Here is a 13,740-nt window from a genome sequence, read left to right as displayed (position 1 = left end):
ACCTGGGTCTCCTGTAAATGTTTTCGCCAGCTACTTTGGCACACTCACCAGAACTGCTACCACTTCTTTGTCTCTTGTGTTTCATAGCCAAGGTCTGACATGTCTCCTCTTGCCTGCGGTTGGGATTCTGGATTGAGTCAGTTATTAAAGCCATGTGACCCTTGTATAGCATGCACCGCAGTTCCCCATTTCATTTTAATCTGGCCTCTCATCATAACTGTGCTATGTTTCCCCTGTTGGGTGCTGGCATCACCTGGCTAGTGTCTTGTGATGGCTGTATAGGTTGTTCCCTGCCAAGCTGGCTGTTGAGGGAAATTACATATACCAGGAGTTAGAGTAGGAGCAGAGAGTGAAGGAAGAAAAGCAGGGGATCAGTGGTAAGGCTTCTTGAAGCTGATCCTCCCCTGGGTCCAATGGCTGTCAGATATATTTGCAGTGCACAGATGCATCATGCTCTCAGACTGAGGGATTTAAAACCTAAACCGCATAGAGATTTTTTCCTTTCCTATCCCTGGATCAAGAGTCCCTGACAGGGCAGAAGAGTAAATCCTAGATTAGGAGACTAGTTCTGTCAACCCCCGAGGCAGTATGTATTTGCAGCAGGGGGCTATGTAAGCCCTGTCACCCACTTGTGGTGTTTATTCATGTGAAACCTAAATATACTTCACGAAGATGCTCTGTGGAGGGATAACCTAGTCAAACAGGGATACACAGAGGCACTATTGAAGCAAAGAGTATACTGGATCATGTGGCTCAGCCTTGATTGTGCGTTAAACAAGAGGATTGTTGAATCAATGCAATAGATTACTGCAATATATACAGATGAAGATGTGCTGTTCCTGGGCAGGTGAGGACAAAGAAAAGACAGTGCAGTAAGATGTTATGGTTCTTAAGAAAGCATTTGCAGTAGACTTTAGAAATTATTTGGCATGTTCAATTATAACTGATTATCGAAAACACCCTAGTGTTTAGGCTTTATACCTATGAATTACAATGGATTACATTTTTTATTTTCCTCGTAAATATTTAAGTTGGTGTTAATGGGACACTCAACTTAAAATTCACCCATCTATCGGAATTATTCTACCTACTTCCTTTACAAGTAACTATTTAAATGACTATAACTGAAAGAGATTAGAGAGAAATAATTGCATATAATTTTTTTATTTACAATGTGACTTGACAGCACTTTGTATACAGTGGATTTCACTGCTTCCTCTGTTTGTTTGGGTCTTTCACACAGCAACAGAGGAGAGAGAATTTTCTCTCATTTTTTTAAAAAAGGAAAATATAATTGTGAAAGCACACAACTTGGCAGAGGTCTGTGGGAGAGGGGAATGAGACTGCTTTAAACTTTTTTTTTTTTAATTGACTTGATTTGAAGTTGACTGCTTCCTTTTGACGTGGAGAGTACTTCTTAGTAGCCTTAGGGTGTACAACCTTAACAGGAACGTTGACGATATTGAGAAAACAAGTATTAGAAAACCAGGAAGTTTGTTTAAAGTTATATCCTAAAGATTAGAAAGTATGGAGTAGGACAGTAAAGGTCGTCCAAACAACATTAATTCTACCCCTATACTGAAAAACCAGAAACACTGAGACAACCTTGTCTGTCCGTAACAAATATGAAGAAGAACTCTATATAGCTTGAAAGTGTCTCTCGCCAACAGAAGTTGGTCCAATAAAAGACATTACCTCACTCACCGTGTTTCCATAACAAAATATAGGTCATCTCATCAGAGGAGAAAATCCAGAAGCACATACTCTGCATCATACAGGGGTAGCACCATGTCTGGACTGCTTGGAATCAGGTTCAAGCTCAGCTTCTGAAACAGCACAGAACATGGTTAGTTCCTGTTTTTACTTATAGTTAATCTGGTTCAGATGCACGAATTGCTGGTACCTGTTCTCAGCGACTCACCCACCTGTATGATGTGAGATCTCCCACCCTCGCCACTGCACTCAAACCTGAGAGGCTTGCCGACACTACAGGTTATGTTGGTGTAACTTACGTTGCTCAGGAGTGTGAATAAGCCACCCCCTGAGCGACGTAAGTAACACCGACCTAAGCACCGGTGTGGAGAGCACTGTCAGTGAGACAGCTTCTCTCCGACGGACATTGCTACCACCTCTCATGGGGGTGGTTTTATTATGCCAACAGGAGAGTTCGCTCCCCTCAGCATAGAGTGCCTTCACCAGATGCACTACAGTGGTGCAGCTGCAGCGCTTCTAGTGTAGACTAGACCTATAGCTGCAGCTGTAACCCACACACTGTCTGGGTGTGGTGTTCTGTCCCATCTAGTGGCACCGAGACCACTTAAAGAGAGTTAAATGAGTCTGCTCTACAGCCTTAGCTAAGAGCCAGCTGGCTTTTAGCTCATGTGGTAGAGGCTCATACACTAAGCTCAAGAGTTCCCTGGTTAAATCCCACCACTGACGACTGGGGTCTGTCAGTGTTACACAGTCTCACTGAGATGTTTCTGCTCTGCATCAACACCCTGTTGGTTCATGGTGTTTTGCACTCTGCTTCACTGGATGAGAGAATGTCAGACCCTCGGCTGTGAAGTAGGGAAGAAATACCTTCGTAATTTCCCTGGCCAATGCCAGAATGCCTAGGAAGTCTGCCACGGTGCATGCCCTGATCCTGCTTTGTGGCATCACTCTGCGCTATTCTGATTTTGACAGAACTTATTTGCCTCTCCCCATCTACTGTCGCCTCCAAGCATGCAACTCAGGCTGCTAATGTGAGAATTAATTGAGAATATCCACATGCACATTCTCAGTCTTAACATTGAACAACCAAGGTTTGTGTTGTTGAAATATATTTCTCTGCATCAACAATAATTTTTCCCGCTGCCCTGAATACCTTCTCCAAGATGTTTTCTATAAGCTGATAGCTGTTTTTTTTGGTCCGAATTTCACTTTTCAGCCAACATGGAATTTGGAAAATGTAGAAGTATGAGGATCAACACCAACTACTTACATAGCTTTTTGAGATAATTGTGGTGTATTTAGCTGCGTAACAGTTAGCCTTTGTTTTCTATGAACTGTAACTTGAAACCTCTATGAACTCTGCTGTCTACACTATAGGCAATTCAGGTTTAGTTCAGAGTGAGACTAGCAGTAGCTTGTGCAAGGAGACATGCACTCTGTGCTCTCTCCTGGGGTCCTAACCTTTGCTCTGTCTTGTTTTGGTGCTCTCTTAATCTAAAGTAGAGGTTATGGTGGCTGAAACTAGGTTTTCATTCAGAAAAACACAACAATAAAGTCTAATTCTACATTATTCTGTGCAATACAGTGATGCATCCACGACAAATATTTGGTTATTCCCCCTTGTAAAATGTTGCTCCAGCATAAAATAGACCAGTAGCGTGAACATAAGAAAGGAATTTATTTTCCCCTGCCTTGTACCTTGGGTAGTAATTTACACCTGTACAAAGTAGTTGTACAATGGTACTTCATTTGAATTCTTCTTTTACCTTACATCAGTGATAGCATTTTACAATCCCTTTGCACAGCTGTAAATGATTACACAAGATGCCAGGTTGTGGAGAATCAGACCCAGAATATCCAAGCTAGAGTAAGAACCCACCTTCTGTATTCCTGGGGAACTTAAGACTGGCCTTCACCCATCTCTCGCAGGTAAAATATCCTGATTATGTAGAACTGTCAAAATTAAGCATGCTGTGAGAGACCTACACTTCCCACTCTGTCACATTAAGTTGCATTGATTCTCTAGCACTACAGGTTTTGATCTCAGTCACATCAGTATAAATATTAAGTATCTCATCAAGCGTCAGAAAAAAGAGCAGGAAATGGTATGATGATAGTCAACCTACAAAAATGCAAACTAATACAGCTGAAGGAAAAAAATATAACTGATTAATGGAAACGTGGAAGGGAGTAATGCTGGGGAACTCTCTCCATCCCAGGCTTATGTCTATGGTATCTGAGCACAGTATCTCAGAGTAGGCAGCAAATGAGGGGTGAGCTTGCAATGTGTCATGGCACTGCAAAAAAGATAACACAGAAGCAACCGATTATGTTACAGGGATCTGCCAGTCTCTCTCTACATGGCACTTTTCAGATCACCACCTGGAATGCTATGGTCTATACTGGGTACTTAACTATGGTAAATGTGACAGGATGGGACAGGCAGAAAAGAGCTAAGCCCTGCCTGCCTGTCACATGATTCAGCAGGGCTTTAAGGGAAGAGGTGTGTCCCTTTTCCAGGAGCAGAGAGAGAGGTGCAAGGGGAAAGACCTCTGGCCTCTGCAGCCCATTCTGGGGAATAGCTTTGTTTTCTTGTTTTGTGTTTGAATTAATGAACCGTGTCCTGCGGAAGGGTCTAAAAGAGACTTGGGCATGGTGCTGAATTCTTCCTGAGCTGGTGAGGGAGCCTACAGTAAAAATGTTGCCAAGCCAGTGGAAATACAGTGAAAAGCAACAAACAATGGACTATTGACTCATTAATGGGGTAAGGCAGGGCCGGATTATGACATTCTGAGGCTCTAAGCTATGTCATGTGTAAGACACCTTATGCCATATAAAATTTATTATTTTCACAGGACATTGAATATATAAACACAAAAGCTTTTATATCTGCATCTATACAAAGGGAAAGTTGTAAAAACAGCCCTCTCTATAACGATGACATCATGACAGAAATACATTTTAGATATATTCTTTGAACTAATTGCATATGTAAGTAAAGTAGAACTAAACAATACTATGTTTTTTTAATTTTGTATTTTTATATTGTAACTAATACCATTTACTAGAAGAGTTCAGGAATTTTTTCTTCTCTATTGGGGCATTTAAATTGTGGAATTCCTTGTCTGAATAAGCAATGAGACTCTTAGAGGATATAAGATGACAGTAGAGGATATAGGATGGGGATAACCCACAAGCTTAAAGTTCAAGGGTTAGAGTTTCTATTGATGTGAATTACACCCAGGTAATAAGAAAAGTATCAGAAAATTGTATTTCGGTTGTTTTTTTCCAATAAATTTTTGTTTTTATAGAAGGTTATGCTGAATTACCTAATAATGGTTCTAAAATTAGTAACTGAGGGTTTTTATTGAAACCAGTAAAATATTTAATTTTATATTATAAATGTTGAGATTTATATATCTATACAACAAATAATATTTTTATTAATATAAATATATGCCAAAAACCTGTGTTTTACCAGGATATTTCTGTGAAAGTTAGTGCTATTTTGTTTGTTCTCACAGGAAAACAAGAGAGGATACATAATTTTTTTTTTTTTTTTTTTTTACACCATGAATAGGGAAAATTATCCTTTTTTCATATGAATAAATGAAAAAACATTTGATAAACTTTGTATTTCCCTAACAAAATTAATCCAGACTCTATATAAAATATATTTACAAATGTTTATTGCGATTTAATTTTCGCTACAAAACAATGAATTGTTTCTTTTGCCATACTATAAAAATATAATGTAGTATGCATATGATATGCGATGTAAAAAAAAATCTTACATAGACTTATAAATCACATACTACCTATAATAAAATATGATCTTGTGCGCTCCAAACCCGCTGAGCAGAAAATCCAAGTCTTTTTTTCTAGGCAGACATCTCTCTTCGCTTTTGCTTCTCTATCCTCTGTCTCCTCCAAGAGTAAACACCTCGGACACAGAGTGACAACAAGCTATATGCGCAGAAGAGAAAGAATGGTAATCTCTAGACAGTCATTGAGAGAGTGAGGAAAAACTAGCCTATATTCAAGCAAATATAATGAATATTATAGGCTTTAATAGCCTATAAATTGTATATGCATGTAGTTTAAAATAACTTGCTCACCAAGTACTCAGAATATTTTGATCTCTCTCTCTCAATATAGAATCTTCCTTCACTTCTCTCAAAACTTGCTATTATCCTTTTGTCAGCACCATTTGATATTTACTGTGAAGGTGCCCGAAACTGACAGAGGGAAGCCAACACAAATTTATCCTCCTCAAGATCCACTCGACCCAAGTCCATAAGATGATCACCTGCAAACGCAATCATGTCAAGCATGGATAGTGCGTGAAGCAGAAAGCGGCGCGCGCACTAAGACACACAGTTGTACGTACGTATGTACAGATCAAAAGAAGAAAGAACACACTAACATATGAGTATGAGCTTGGCAGGATTGCTTCATGTCACTGCTGTCTCCGACCTCACATTTGTCTCAATTTCATCGGCGGTGAGATTATTTATTTATGTAAATAAGTTTTGAAGGCACAGTCAGAATTGTACCGGTAGCAGCTGGCCAACAAAATGGTGCTTTGGGAGTCTGATAACAGACTTACTTGTAGAAATACTAATTTTACAAGTGCAATTATTGTTTTTTTTTCCCTCAGCCCTGGCCTCCCCCTGTCAATAATGAACAATTGGTGAAGGGTAAGGGTAAGGTAAAGGTATTTGTGTAGCCAGATGTGTATATTTCTGTCATTTGAACGAAATTGTCTATATTTAAAGAATCTTCTTTTTCCCATATCTCCTTTATTTGTTGATGGATTTTGATAAAATTGGAAATGGAGTCATTTTTTTTCTTTTTTTGCGAGGCCCTAAGCTGTAGCTTAGTTAGCTTATACCTTAATCCAGCACTGGGGAAAGGCAAAAAGACCAAACATGTATGTGTCAGGTAAACAACTAATGGATAACATTCTACTGGTGTTTGGAGAGGGTAAAGACCAAATGGGAAGGAGGACTACTGAGGATGCTCCAAGGCTATAGCTAGAAGCAGTGGGATGAAATAAGCAGAGAGAAATCTAGGGTGAATCAGGATATGTTTCCTAACAGTGAGATCTGTCAGAGTGTGGAATAGCCTCAAAAGGAAAGCTGGGAAAGACTGTTTGCTTGAGTCATTTATAACTAGTTTGGACAAGGGGCTGAAGAATATGCTGTAAGGAACAATTCTGGATCTGCCCTTAGGGAGGAACCACAATGACCTAATTGTCTTTTTCCACCTTAGTTTCTCTGATCCTGTAGTTAATCACCATATATTGCCTGTCTGATCTCCACTGAGAGTGAGTGAGGTCATTTCTTTTGTAAACAAACTACTTGTTAGTTATCTAGTAAATGGAACTTAATATTCCACCACATGGAAGAAGTCTGAATTTTATACCAAAGTTTAAACTAGAGATGGGGTCCAAGCCAGAACCTGAATCTGAACACTCCTGAGCCTGGTGATAAAATATAGATCTGAATCTTTGTTTGGATTCAGCCTGTGATAGGGAGATGTTTGAGCTGAATCCAGACAGGTTTTAGTTCAAGTCCATGTATAGTTTAAGACTCTGTCCTTACTGCAGGCTAAACGTGGGTTAAGCAGTCAAGTGTTAATCGATGCACAGCAGTCTAACCCACTGGAGTGTGACCACACTGTTGAGATCAGTGCATTGCTGTCATGTCCCATGTCCACACTGGTGCTGTGTCTGTCCATGAGAAGCAATACAGTTACCTGGGCACAGATCCTGTGATTCGTAGCACCACAACTCACAGTGTAAGCACAGAGTGTGCTTAGAGTGTTGTAGGTCAGCTTGTCTGTCCACTCTGGAGATTGTGGGAGGAAATGGGCTAGGCCCAGGAAATTCATTTCCTGAGAGGGAGCCAGCTGGTGTTACGTGTCAAAGGTATGGATTCTGCTCATCCTAATACCTGGGGCCAACAGCGGCTGCTCTAGTGGCAGGCAGTATTTCTTCGGCATGTCTCTGCAGAAGCTGCTGCCAAGAGACAGTGGTGGGTGTTTCAGAGGCAGCTTTTTTTTTTTTGCCCAGAGAAGATGGAAGCAGTGGCCTGCAGTTATAAGCACAACAACAAGACCAGATCAGGACCACGTGGACATGGAGGAATAGACTGAGCTGATGTTGTTCTTCACAGCCGACCATCCCCTATGCTGACTGTTGCTTCTGGACCAGGCTCACAAGCACTCAGGGTGGAACCACATTGTGATGGAAACATGGCATCACATCACAGTGGGCCCAGAATTCTCACATGAGGAAAGCCACATTCCTGGAGCAGTGTGAGGCACTCGCTCTGGCCCTTGAGCAGCAGAACAGCCAGTTGAGAGAGCCAAAAACAGTCCAGGAGCACATTGCTATTGACTTGTGGAAACTGGCAACCCCAGGCTGTTATAGATTTGTTGGCAACACGTCTGAGGTAGGCAAATCCACAGCTGGCACTGTGGTCATGGAGGTTTCCAAGGCAATTTATACTGTGCTGGCCCCCAGGGTTGTAAAACTTGGAAATATTCTGAAATAACTGCAGGATTTGAACGGATGAGGTTCCTGAGCTGTGCAGGTGTGAGTGATGACAAGCATACACCCAGCCTTTGCCTGCCATTTCAAGCAAGAAAGTATATTAACAGGTAAGAATACTACTCCGTAGTTGTGCAGGTCCTTGTGGACCATGGTGGCATATTCATGGCCACCTATATCAGATGCTCTGGCCGGGTGCGTAATGCCACGGTATTCAGGTCTGGCCTCTTTCAGTATAGGCAACTGGTACATTGTTCCTCCCAATGATAGTCTTCAATGGGGTGTCCCTGACCACCGTGACTGTAGGTAACCCCATCCTACCTGCTGCTTCCACTCTGGTGGTTGAAGCTTATCCTGACTTGGGCCCCCTGGACAAGCAGCCGGTGAACTACACACTGAGCAGGGGTGTCATTTCCTGTGTGGCAGAACATGCCTGAGGCTGACTGGCACTGCTTACAGACTTATTTGTACTATAGCGTGTTTAACCCCATACCTTTGACTGGGGCATGTTGGGTGCTTCATAATATATGTGAGGACAAGGGGGAGTGCTGTGGGATGGAATGGACTGATGATGATATTTTGAGGTCTACTTACAGACAACCACCAAATGCACCTCGGACTGGCACAGGGTCTGTTAAAGCAAAGGCCGTAAGGGATGCCTTGTGTGCCTGCATTCTTGAGCTGCATGAAAAGTAAACTAGGGCTGATTAATGGGGTTGTCTGGCACATTAAGGCTGTTGCCTTGAAATCAAAAGTAGTCTCTATGCATGAATTAAAGAAATATTTCCTTCTCTAACTTTATTGAAGTTAAAAAATGTGGGCAGAGCAGCTAGTCTAATGTGGTTCAAAGGTGTGCAGAAAACTACAAACAAGTACAAAAACACTGATTTGTGACAAGGTTTTGATGTATCTGATCTCCTTCCCCTGCACTGGAGCAGGCACAGAGTGCAGCAGATATTGCAGTTCCGTGGCTCGTTGACTGGGTCCCTCAGGCATTGTTGACTATAGGTTGTGGGACACAGTAGTGCCAAGGTACAGCCATGGGTTTGGGCACTGGTGCCATGGAGGTTTGCTGGGACTGTCTCATGAGCCTGAACAGTTTCTTGAACATGTTTCTTGGAAACGCCATATTTCACTCCTTAACCTCTGAGTCACGGTGAAGACATTCTGCCAGCAGGTTCTCAGGCTCCCTGTCCTCCTTCCTTCACTTCTCCAACCTCACACTGTCCTTCTTTCCCTTTTCCTCCTGTCTCCTCCTTTTATGGTGTGTGGATCAGTCCTTATGCACCCCCATGAGCAGGTAATCCTGGTCCTTCATTGCTTTGACCTCAAACTCCAAAGCCTTTCACTGACAATCAGTTGTCTCCTTGATGTCCTCCCCTCTCTCAATGAGTCTTCTGCTGTGGCAGAGGGCCCTGACTGACACGGGGGAAAAAAAGTTTGAGAGCTTAGAACCTTTCTCAGTGTACGCAGCTGTAAATAAAAAGTATCAACTTTTAGCTCTAAAGAATGCAGTTCCTTTTATTGATTCTCCCACCCAGCAAAATTCTGCCTGGTGTGAAGCTTTGTAGAGGACTGTTCCCAGGAAAAAGAAATAGTGAGTTAATTTTACATTCCAACTCTCCCAAAAGTGGGCACAGGGGAGTCCAGGTCCTGGGAGACAGAGCAGCATTGGCAAGTATGTCAAAACCTTGTCAGGCTGCTGCTTACAAGACGTGGTCCTGCTTGAGATTCCAGAATGGAAAAGGGAGCAGTTATTACTTATTCTAAGCCTTGGGAAGGAGCCTTTCCAGCTCTGCAAGGACAAATCTTTCTGCGTTCTGTGGCAGATGAACTAATAAATGACTGGAAAGGATTTGTCCATTACAAGGGAAGCAGAGGGAGGTTTGTTTGCCTTATGAAGGAATCTCAGAGACTGCCTGGAATTTTTACTGAGCACAAAATTCTATTTGATTGTGTTCCATTCCTGGAGAGTAATCAGATGAGCAATAAAACAGCTTCTGCGCTAGTCAGAGGGTGCCTTAACGTGTTGGGGTATTTTGTTACTAGTGCCTTTAAGGACTGTGTTATGGCAAGTAACATTTTGCCTGGACTGTGGCCACAAAGCATTTTATTAATGGAAAAGCAAAAAGCTATTACATTAAGCCACTGTAACCTGTTGGTTTGCAGAGGGGGTTTTCTCTGCTTGTCTGCCATTTTGAGTAGCATGGTTGGAATTGGAGTGAATGAGGAACGGCAGTGGTGGTGGACAAGCGTAATGTCGCTGCATCTGCCCACAACTAAAGCAGCAGCCAGAATTATAGGCTAAAACCCATCCAAATATTTCATAATATACTTCAAAACAATAGGAAGAGAGGCCCCAGCTGCAATGCTCCCCTAGTGTTTCTCTGTGGGGTTCATCCACTCTGGTGTTCTTCCTGGTCCAGACCAAGGAAGACATCCTGTGATTTGTGGGCTGCGGTCCTCTCCCTTTCTGGGCCAGTTGTCTGAGGGGCTGAGAAGGTGTCCATGTCCTCATGGGCATCAACAAAGTTTGAAACCCACATGATGAAGTGGGGCTCTGTGCTCAGCATGCCTCTCAGAACATGGTCCAGCTCATTGTAGGGCACGGAACTTGTCAGGCAGCGCTGGATTTGGAATTATCCTTCCAGTTCTTCACCTCGAACCCCTTCATCCTCTCCCTGTACTGCTGTCGGTCTGCTTGATCCAAGATATAACTTTGTTCCTCTTTGAGCACCGCAAGTCATGGTCTTTGCCAAAGATGCACCAAGATACCGATATCAGCTTCTGACCGGGTGGCTGCAATATTGGGCGTTCTTCTGCTGTTTTGTACACCAGAAATGAATGAGGTTGAATCAGGAGAAAGAACAAGCAGTGTGGGACCAAGGATGTTGAGCAGAGGCATTTGAAGAGCCAGGGTCAGAACACAGGTAGATGGCATGAGAGTATACCAGATTGGATGTCCTGGGGGCTTGTGAGAAGGAATCTAGAGAACCATCATCTACTAATTGTTGAGACTGGGCGTGGCTGCATGTTTTCACTGAAGTTACTTTGGATACACAGGATAAGATAACTCAGGGTCTGCCCTGTACCTCAGGGCATGGTGGCTGCCTCACCACGTGGCACAGACAGAGGTATGGGATGTGTGCACACAGAGCATGTTATGGGGAATGCAAGGTAAATCTACAGAGAAGACAAAGCCTTAATCCTAGCCTCCAATCACTATGAGGTGAAAGATATTTGTTTTAAAGGCTGCAGAACAGACTGATTTAGCGACAATGGAAGCAGTGTGCACATATCCCAGGCAGAATTTGCCTCTTATTTGTGGAAACTGAAATCCAGTAGTATCTCTTGCGTCTACAGCTGATAACAAAAGCCAATAACTAAAAAATAATCCCAATACACGTTCTGGGCTCTAAACTGTCCTAGATCTCCTCATCGGCGGGTCATAGGGCAGGGGAACTTTAAAGATGGGGATGTTACCAGGCCACGCTGAACAACCACAAAATTACTGATGATTATTATGGTTTTTATATTACTTTGTATTAAAGTAGTACTCAGTCTTCACCCTATTTGATTGCCTGACTGCCAACACTATCTAGAACCCCTGTGTGTGTGTGGGGGGGGGGGGAGGGAGAGTGAATTGAAACTACATAAGGCTGTTTGCACATAAAGTCATTGCCTTATGATCAGTGGGTGTCAGTGTATGCTGTCTCTCTCTCTGTCTCTCTCTCCAAATCCCAGCTCCGAGGCTCAGAAAAATCAACCACTGCACCCCACCAGCCGGACCCTCCCCTTCCCTTCTCAGGTGCTCCCACCATCAGTACAGCCTGACCCCGTTGGCCCATGAGCAGTGATGAGCTGCCAAAATCTTAACGGGTTCCCTCCTCACCCCATGAGGGGGCGTTGCCCACCCCCGCCCCCCGGGACTCCTGCCCCATCCACCCCTGTCTCCTGACTGCCCCCAGAACCAGGCAGGAGGGTCTCCTGGGCCACCGTAGTGGGTGCCCACCCCTAAGAGCCAGAGGCACCTGCCGGGGGGTGAGGTGGAGTCCCGGAGGTGCTTACCTGGGGCAGCTCCCAGGAAGCATCTGGCAGGTCCCTCTGGCTCCTAGGGGCAGGGGAGCATAGCTGGGGGGGAGCGGGGGGAGCGGCCGCTCCCTCACTGATCACATCAAAAGTGGCGCCTTAGGTGCCAACTCCCTGGGTGCTCCAGGGCTGGAGCACCCATGGGGAAAATTTGGTGGGTGCAGAGCACCCACCGGCAGCTCCCCACTCTGCACCCGGCCCCAGATCATCTCACCTCCGCTTCGCCGCCTCCGCTGAACACACTGCCCCACTCTGCTTCTCCATGCCCCCCCGGCTTCCCGCAAATGAGCTGTTCGGCGGGAAGCCAGGGAGAGCTAAGAAGCAGGCCGAGGCTTCCCGCTCAGGCCGAGGGTGGCAGAGGTGAGCTGGGGCGGGGAGTGGTTCCCCTGCGTGCCCCCCACCCTGGGTTACCTGCTGCGGCGTGGGCGGCCCTCCTCACGCTCCCCTCCTCCTCCACCCCAGCTCACCTCCGCCTCCCTGGGCCTGAGTGGGAAGCCGCGGCCTGCTTCTCAGCATGCCCCAGCTTCCTATGTGAACAGCTGATTTGCGGGAAGCCTGGGGGGGTAGGGGCGGAGAAGCAGAGCAGGGCAGCATGTTCAGGGGAGGAGGCGGAGGCGGAGCGGAGGTGAGCTGGGGCCGGGAGTGGGGTGGGGAGCTGCTGATGGGTGCTCTGCACCCACCAAATTTTCCCCTTGGGTGCTCCAGGGCTGGAGCACCCATGGAGTTGGTGCCTAAGGCGCCACTTTTGGCCAGTTAAATTTAGAAGCCCTTTTAGAACCGGTTGTTGGACAACCAGTTCTAAAAGGGCTTCTAAATTTAACAACCGGTTCTAGCGAACCAGTGTGAACCCCCTCCAGCTCACCCCTGCCCATGAGCCCCTACACCCACCCCTTCCCAGAAGCCTCCGCTCTCAAGGGAGCCCCACCTACCTTCCCCTCTAAGAGAAGCCCCCGCCTTCCCCATCATATTGGTGAGCCTCGAGTCCACCTGTCCTCCTTCCCAGTCCTCGGTGCCAAGAGAAGTAGGAGCAGTTTTGCTGCATTTTTGGCATGCTGAGGGACAAGAACAGAGCAGGACACAAGTGTTGTGCCATGCCAACAGCACACCCAGCCATGTGATACTGTGCAAGGTACTTACAAGACCGTGTGGCAGCTGGCGCTGCTGTGTGTGCACACAGCTTACAACTGGGAGGAGGGGGAGAGAAGCACATTTTCATTGGCAACCAGCAATGCAGTGTAAAAACCCAAACCAGCCAGGTGGCAACTACAGCTGACCTTTTGTGACGAGGCATGGGGGTCCTTTAAGATGGATTCCAAGTCTAGCAGTGCCCCTTTCCTGCTTTTAGCCCAGAGGAGGCAGGTGGAAATTGTAGGCCTATATAG

At 44.9% G+C, this 13,740-nt stretch overlaps 1 long non-coding RNA gene across 1 annotated transcript; it reads right to left on the bottom strand.

Annotated features, from left to right (window-relative positions):
* Window positions 1–1,080: 1,080 nt before the first annotated feature.
* LOC122465196 lies at window positions 1,081–13,698 on the bottom strand. The gene is made up of 4 exons (XR_006289847.1): window positions 13,633–13,698; window positions 3,593–3,666; window positions 1,705–1,826; window positions 1,081–1,440 (listed from the first exon to the last, which is right to left on the bottom strand). It is a non-coding gene; the product is annotated as an uncharacterized LOC122465196 (long non-coding RNA).
* Between the last annotated feature and the right edge of the window lie 42 nt (window positions 13,699–13,740).

The sequence above is a fragment of the Chelonia mydas genome, chromosome 3, assembly GCF_015237465.2.
Source record: "Chelonia mydas isolate rCheMyd1 chromosome 3, rCheMyd1.pri.v2, whole genome shotgun sequence".
NCBI classification, from domain to species: Eukaryota; Metazoa; Chordata; order Testudines; family Cheloniidae; genus Chelonia; species Chelonia mydas.
Note: the sequence above shows the minus strand (reverse complement) of the source record. Positions and strands in the feature narration are given on the sequence as shown.